This window comes from Peromyscus leucopus, chromosome 14 (genome assembly GCF_004664715.2).
Source record: "Peromyscus leucopus breed LL Stock chromosome 14, UCI_PerLeu_2.1, whole genome shotgun sequence".
Classification (NCBI taxonomy): domain Eukaryota; kingdom Metazoa; phylum Chordata; class Mammalia; order Rodentia; family Cricetidae; genus Peromyscus; species Peromyscus leucopus.
In genome coordinates, this window is record NC_051075.1 from 37,454,378 (window position 1) to 37,461,886 (window position 7,509).

The 7,509-nt window shown below is 43.5% G+C and overlaps 1 protein-coding gene across 3 annotated transcripts in view; it reads right to left on the reverse strand.

The window, feature by feature from the left end:
- Map4k5 (mitogen-activated protein kinase kinase kinase kinase 5) overlaps positions 1-7,509 on the reverse strand; it is a 97,160-nt gene that overhangs the window by 88,164 nt on the left and 1,487 nt on the right. The gene's annotated exons all lie outside the window — the stretch shown is intronic.

Consider the following 7,509-nt stretch of genomic DNA (forward strand, 5'->3'; position numbering starts at 1 on the left):
CACACACACACACACACACACACACACGCGGTTGATTTCAATGACAAGGAGGATTAAAGGGGTGGGGAGGAAGGTATGGGGCAGCCAAAGCGGGGTTGGCAGTTGCATGGGTGAAGTCTGCTCAGACAGTCCTCCTTTCCTTAGAGACAGACAAGTACCCTTTGCTGCGGAACCAGGATTTTGTCTAAAATGCTTAGCATTTTGTTTCATTTATATTTGCATTTACAACTAGTCTATGGGTCCCAATAACTTCAGTAACCATAACCAGAAATCCAAAATTCCAAAACAGAGGGCAAAAGACAGCAAGGCAGGCAGGGGTCCAACCACCCCAGAAGAGGGGGGCAGTTTCCTGGCAGTGCTGCTTGGATTGTCTGGCGGATAGCAGCAGTCTGGCTAGGAAAAGTAAAGACACGCTGAGCCTGGCCTGAGCCTGGGAACCATCAGGGTGAGAGATAACCACAGAAAATCCAGGAGGAAGTGCTTTTACAAACTGGTGCTTATGTGCATAATCAAACATTAGTCCATAAAACCCTACACCTCTCAGCGGGGGAGGGAGCCTGCCAAGCCTCACCACAATTTGTATAGAGCTTATCATGTACCAGGCAGTGTGTGCAGGGCCGTGGATTTAAATGTTAACTAATGAATGAAAAGGTGCAGTTTCCAGGAAACCTGGGATAAAGACAAAAAGCAGAAACTCCAAGACTAGGAGATCCAGGTTCAAGTCCTAAGAGTGTGCCATCTACCAACAGGGCAGAGACCAGTTTCTTTCCTGAGTAAAAGAGGGATGAAAACACGTCTGTCCCACCTACTTCACAGGATTACTTCGCGAAACAAATAATGTCCTGGAGGGTTATGCAAACATTAGTCACTCTTAGTCACTGTAATCCGATTTTATTTTTAAAAAATGTTGGAAGGTGGGGGCTACTATGATTCATGAGCTCAAACACCTGTGAGGATAGACCCGGCCATCAGACATCTGAAAATCTCCCGGAGAGATAGTGATATTCAAGAGAAATAGTTACATCAGCCATACATTTTTGCCCTTTTCAAAGGTCATGCACTTTCTTCACTTTAACTAGTACTTTGCAAAATCAGGAAGCAAAAGCCTTCTAAAAGTACTCTAAAATGCACAAACAGTGAAAATGGTCCAAAGCCCCAAGAGCAAGTGCTTTGCTCTGGTTTACCTGGTGTTGGGGAAGTTTTCAAATCGCTAAGGAAGCCCTGAAAACACAAGTATCACTTTTAACAGGCTTCATCTTTCTTTTCATGTGTGCTTGGCCCAAAACCACAATTTAAAGTTTAGAAGTGAAACTTAATTTTTGAAAGCAAAACTGAGGGAAAAAAAATCAGCTAACCTGCATTCTATCCTACATATCTTCATCAAAACCACTGGAAATGCTCAAAGAAAAAATGCTTGACTTGTGTAAAAAAGGAAGTAGCTCTGTGCAAGGCTGGGGTGACATGTAGTTGTAGAATCTGTGTCCCCACGCTGATGACCATCCATCTCACATCTATCTTCTCCATGCTGAAATACTTGAAAGATTTCTTTCCTAGCTTTCACATTTCTAGGCAAGCAGAAAGACGTTTTGAAATAATTTGCTCCCAGCTAGGGTTCAGAGACTCACACCCATCATTGGAACCATGTTTTTTTTTTTTTTTTCAGACAGTTTTAAAACATACTTATTTCAGAACTGTAATAAAAATAAATACTAAGTAAGATCTTAACCAGATGACTTATAAAATAGTAAACAGTTATAACACTTCATCTCAACAAAACATGTTTTATTTTCATAGTAACAGACTATGTAATATAAGCTCTACTTTAAAAGCTTTCAATAAGGTATCGCAGCTTAAGAAAAATGTAATTTAGGATGAGATTTTGGAAGTGCATTCCTTCATCTCTTACTGTTAGCCTTACTTCCAAGTTACCCTCTAACTCCAATGTGAAAACCAACGTTCTCTTCAATGTAGCCACCCAGGACACCAAGAGAACACACTTTAATCATGTCCCATTCTCTCTTAACTTCAGGGTTGAGGCCATTAGGTACACTGACAGGCTTTATTAGATGTAAAGATTAGAGAATACACAAAGAGCAGGACTAAGAAAAGACTAAGACCTGTCTTTGCCTACAAAATCAGGCTTCAAAGAGTAACACAAGATTTGGTCATGCAACTAGTGAACTTTATTTAACAACATGAAATATTTATATTAATTACAATAACTTGTAGTTCTTCCCCAAAAGTTGTAAGATGGCAGTTTCTGTCTTAGCTCCAGTGCTGGCCCCGGAGCTCACAATTTAGCTGTGGAACCAGACTCAGGTGAGTCAACAGAGCAGAGCCGTATCTCCCAGCCCTGAGTCCTCAGATGAGCACTTGGCTAACTCCCTCACTCCGAGGATTTGCTCAAATCTGAGCATCTCAATGAAGCTGATCGTGACGATGCTGCTGATTCCTCCACCTGCCTCCTGCATCCCTCCCAGGCATTCCAGATCCCCTGTTCGCTTATTTCTTCCTCTTCATCTTTAGTGGCTCCAACATAACACACACTTATTGTCTCTCTCCTGCATGCTAGAATATCAGTTCCATGACGGTGGCAATCCTTACCTTGTTCACTTGACGTGCCCAAGGGCAGTGTCTGTTCTATAAGGGACCCTACAGAAACCTGTAGAAGCATCCCCTTCACCTTGCTCTCCCAGCTCTCCATCACTGTTCCTCATCAATCAATGTGCCTCACTCGAACCATCTCGGGGAAAACGGGCTGACACTCACTGGAGGAGCTGCCTCTAGTCATCCACCGAGTGGGTCCTGGGCTCAGACTCAGCTCCTCAGGTTTGGCAGCAGGAGCCTTTATTTGCTGAGCCATCTTAACGGCCCCACACCTCCATTCTTAACAAACCCGTGGCTTTCCATGACGACTACACTGCTCTCTTCTTCAAGATCTATTTATAGGGTGGGTGGGTGGTGGTGGTGGTGGTGGTGGTGGCGGCGGCGGCGGCGGCGGCGGCGGACGCCTTTAGTCCCAGCACTTGAGAGGCAGAGGCAGGCAGATCTTTGAGTTCAAGGCCAGCCTGGTCTACAGAGTGAGTTCCAGGACAGCCAGGGCTACTCAGAGAGACCCTGTCTCAAGAAACCAAAACAACAACAACAACAACAAAAAAAACAAAAAACCAACAACAACAACAACAACAACAAACTCTTTATTGAGCAGATACTGTGTGCTGGCACCACGCTAGGCTAACTGATACAGTGGTACATGTAAGGTCACTGTTTTCATGTGGTTTCAATAATAATAATAGCTATTATTATAATTGAAATTTAATAAAAATTATTAATAAAATAATAATAGTAATAATTGGAAGACCGCCATGTTTCCTCATTACAATCAGGGCAGCTGGAAGCAGGAAAGGACCTCCTTGGGCCCTGTTTCTTCTGACACCAGCCGTGTACTGTTTCTTCTGCGCCCTCGCTAAGGAGAGTCTCCTTGGCTCTCCTAAACACTTCCTGGGTGACCTCACTACACATCACACGCACCAAGATGACTCCTAAACCTGTATCCCCAGTTCAGAGCTCCCAGGGCTGGAACCCCATTTCCTCCTATCCAAGAGACACAGTCACTTACACAATGTCTGACGGCCAAACCCAAACCCAAATTCAGATCCCACAAAATTTGTATTTCCTGTTAACAGTAACAAAACTGTCACCCAAGACAAACAAAAGCAAACAAACAAAACACTTAAATGCCACCAATTACCTTCTCTTTCTCTTACAGATCACGTGTGTTTTTAAGAAACCAGCGTATAAATCTGAACTCAAATCCATCACTCTTTGGTCTCCTATACCAGCATCCAAACTTACATCAACCACTCTGTATTATCTACCGTTATACCAAGGAAAACTTCCTCCTAAAATACTTCTTCAGACTACAGAAAAAGATACAAATTCCATCTCGGCAGCATACAAGATCTGCCATTCTGTCTTTTTCTGCCCTCCGTTACCAGCTCTTCTGGAAGGCGTGATGCAAGGGACCTGGGAGGATGCATACCCATCAAGACTCATCAGGGCTTCCCCCAGTCCCTAGGTTCCTAGGTGCTTGCACATAGTAGTCCCACAATCTGAAATTTCTTTTCCTATCTTGTCAAGCTAATAACCAATCTGCATAAACAACAACGATAACAACCCCAGAACTCCAGTTTCTGACTCTTCTGTTAATCTTCCTCAGCTGACTACCCTGCCCCATCCCTACTGAAGACAGGGTTGAGTATTTCTTCCATATCTGTCATGGCACTTATCAATTATTGCATGTCTCCTTTCCTGGCGAATGACACACTCCTCCTGATAGTTCGCTTTCTCTTCCTCAGGCATGCATCTCTAGACCTCAGCACAGGTCGGCACTCTCTACCACTATCCAGTGCTGGGAGGCACTAAGCTGCTTCTTTACAATGGATCCTAGCATAGGTTTCCAATGCCTAAAGCCAGTCCAGAATCCTGACTGTGGGCTGGCAGGAGAGAAAGGGAGGCCTTGAATAAAAGAGAGATTCATTACTGCAGCTCTAACACATCTAACTCCAGAAGAACCCACAGAAATGGTAAGACTGTATGACAAAAGATTTCTATGCAAATTATGTCATTTGTAATGGCAAAAGAATCTTAAAAATTGGAAATAACTAATGTGAAACTCAGAGATTCATTCAATGGGTCCTTTTAAAAACAGCAATTTTAAAGAAAACTGTTGGTCATTCCAAGCACATGCTATATCATGGCTGGCATCACAAAACAATGTAAGTCAGAAACAGATTCATTTAAAAACACTTAAAAGGCCTGGGGGGAAACCCTATATTATTAGCAGTATTTATTATTATATCCAGACAATTTACTACCATTAATATCATTAAACAAATATTTCCCAAGAATCGTTCTGTTTGCTATTGTACAGTCGTCCTGGAACTAAACATGTCACACTTAGATGATCAATCAAAGAATAAGAGTTTAAAAGAGGCACCTTGGTGCCCTACTCTAAATTTACATCCTCCAAAAGGTGGAAAGATCTTAGAATTCTCTGGAAACTAAACTGGAAGCAATTTTGGTACAAAATGGTAGAACAGCTCCGGCTGCTGGCTGTGAATCATGATAATGACCCGCCGACCGCTCAGTGTGCCCAAATCATCTGTGGACAGAAGGTAGGAGACACTTATCTTCAGAGTTCCCCTTCCTGTTAGCAAGTGTTAAATTTTACAAACAGGATCTGCCTCGACGGAACTCAGTCCTTCGTCCCATCCACCACATTCTTCTTCTCTTCTGGGATTGCCCCGCCACCACTTCCTGCTCTGTCCACAAAGATTTCCTGCATTTAGCTCAATCTTACATTCCTTTTCTTTCAGCAGAGAAGAGCCATTTAGGATGGAGTGTGCACCTCTTAGGGAGTTCTAGGAAAGACCGGAGGTTCCAACAAACCCTGTGTGTTTGCCGGGTGTGAAAATAATTCACAAAGAATCTCAGGGCCTTTTAAAGTTATTAGTTCATAATATAGTGCAGGTATAAAAAGAACCTAGGTCAGGTAAGTGGTGGAAGGGACTACATTATTTTTCACCGTGATTATTTTACTAGTTTGTATCAGGAATGGAAAACACTTTTAAAGCTCCCTAGGATTTTCAGTTTCTTAAAAATACACAATCAAAATACAATCACTCTGCCTTAAAAAATTCCACAGTTTCATGTTCTAGGCATATGAAGGAATAAGTATAAACTCACAAAATTCCACAGGACTTAGATCACTGACAATAAATATGCCATGAAACAGCTTTTCAGAGATGTTTTCCCAGGGAACACAAGTTATTGAGATTTGTAATAAAAACAGAGATGTAGCTACCACAAAGAGCAGTGCAGGATACAGAGAACTGTACACACACTGTTGTGGTGTCAAATTCAGTGCTCAGACAACTCCATGACAGACTCACCTGGAGTCATTTATTCCTTTGTCTTCCCCTGTCAACCTTCCAGGGACCATGTACTCTCTATGCCCAGCCTAATTCTAGGTGTTAAGATACAACAAAACGGGGGTGGGGGGTGGGGTGGGGTGTTCTGTGTCCGTGAAGTATTTCACTGGACCAAAACAGACAAAAGAAGTAACACCCTGTGTCTGCCAGCAGTAAGTACAGAGATGGTCAGGTATTCTAAAAGGAAGGAAACAAGACACTTACTGTCTGGGAAAAGATGCTGAGCAGAGGAAGCAGCAAGAACAAAGACTCCAAAGTGGGAAGATGTTTATCATTTAAGGAACAGCGAGCAAGCCGGTGTGGTCAGAGCAGAAAGGGAGAGGAGAGTGGTGGGTGAGGCTGGAGGTCAGGGAGGGGCTGGGGCTTATAGAATGGAGTATGGCTTTCCTGGACAGCAACAGTGGTAACAGGTGGAGAATGGGGGAGGGAGGTGATCCCGGGTAATTAGAACAAAACCAAACAGAAGGCAGGCCACATGAATGTCTAAAGGCCGTTTGAGACTCCGAGGCTGGCCTAGCGTGTGAGGAGAATACATATGATGTGAGCTTGGCTGGGAAAGGTGGGAGGCTGAGGTGGGAAGTATTTCGCCTCTGATTGTCCGGTGTAAAAGGGAGCTGCAGGGCCAGGAAGCAGCTGGAGAAGAAGCAGGCAGTCAGCTGTCCTTTTACCACAAACTCTGCTCTCCACAGGCAAGAATACAGTCCTTCCAGAGAGCTGCTCTGGTCCTCTGTAAAGAAAACCGTGGAGGTCTTGGCAAGATCCTTTGGAAGAAAATATTCCCTTTAAATTTCTGTAGTGTGTGTGTGGGGGGGCAGTGTGTGAAGCAAGAACTAGAATTTAGAGTATTGTATAATTACATGAACAGAACTGGCCTAACTTACAGTGAATCATAAGACAAAGATGGTTTAGGATGGGACTGAGAAAGCAAACAGGAGTTTCTGTTTCTTAAAGAGCAAGCGTTTCCTAAATGCCCAGATAACTGAGGATGCACTGACTACTCCAATTTACATAAGGAAGGAGAGTCCTTTATAACTGTGCACTTTGCATCCGAGGTATTCAAGGCCAGCGTTGGGGCTGCGCTCACTGGTGGAGCAGCCCAGTATCTGGAACACTGTCTGGTTAGACTCAAGTGCTGGTTTTTATGGTGGTAAACAACCTCACCAGAGAGCCCTCACCTCAGAATCAGTGCTAGTGGTATCCTGATGCCACCCCCAGGTACTCCTAACAAAATCACTCAGAACCAAGTAGAGAAAAGAGATGTTCTCCTTGCATTGGACCACCTGAGCAAGTCAACATACCTCAGTGGAGCCAAGCGATGGGTCCTGAAACAAGCCATTTGGGCTATATATGTAGATTGCTTTTTGGAACAGACTGATACATAGGTCAAAATATCAAGCTGCTGCAAAAAGAAACTTTTTCTTAATACCCATAAGGAACTGCTTGCAGTAAGTCTGTCCTTTGGGGACAAAGAACAAAAGCCATAAGAGAATCCTGGACAATCTTTTCCTTCTGAACA